The 403-nt window shown below is 66.0% G+C and overlaps 1 protein-coding gene across 1 annotated transcript in view; it reads left to right on the top strand.

Moving 5' to 3' along the window:
* The window catches only part of MAGIX (MAGI family member, X-linked), an 8,213-nt gene that overhangs the window by 5,011 nt on the left and 2,799 nt on the right, over window positions 1-403 (top strand). The window lies entirely within an intron of this gene.

Here is a 403-nt window from a genome sequence, read left to right on the forward strand (position 1 = left end):
GAGATGTGCGGGGGGAGGGGCCTGCCCAGGGTCACTGGGTCTTTGATGAATTTCGGGGGCTTAGGGGCGGCCCCTGGGGTTATAAGCAGAGGGGCAATCTGGGGCCAGAGCATCTGGAGCGGAAGTCGGGAGTACCGGGCCACGGGGAGGGGGGAGACCGTGTTCTCGTGGGACATCTGGGGAACTCGGGGACCCTCTCGCATTGCGGGGTAAAGTTTGGAATGAGGGTGAGGAAGGGGCATTCGGAGAGTTCCAGGGACAGTCACGGGGCCTTCGGAGGGTGCAGGAATACTGGGGCCAAACAGCTGTCCCCAGGGATGTCGTGGAGGCGGGCGGGGTCGACGCGCGTACCCGCGAAGGCTGGGGCTCGCGGGGTGGGGTGGGGGCAGGGATACAGGGGAGA

The sequence above is a fragment of the Myotis davidii genome, unplaced genomic scaffold (assembly GCF_000327345.1).
Source record: "Myotis davidii unplaced genomic scaffold, ASM32734v1 scaffold855, whole genome shotgun sequence".
Classification (NCBI taxonomy): Eukaryota; Metazoa; Chordata; class Mammalia; order Chiroptera; family Vespertilionidae; genus Myotis; species Myotis davidii.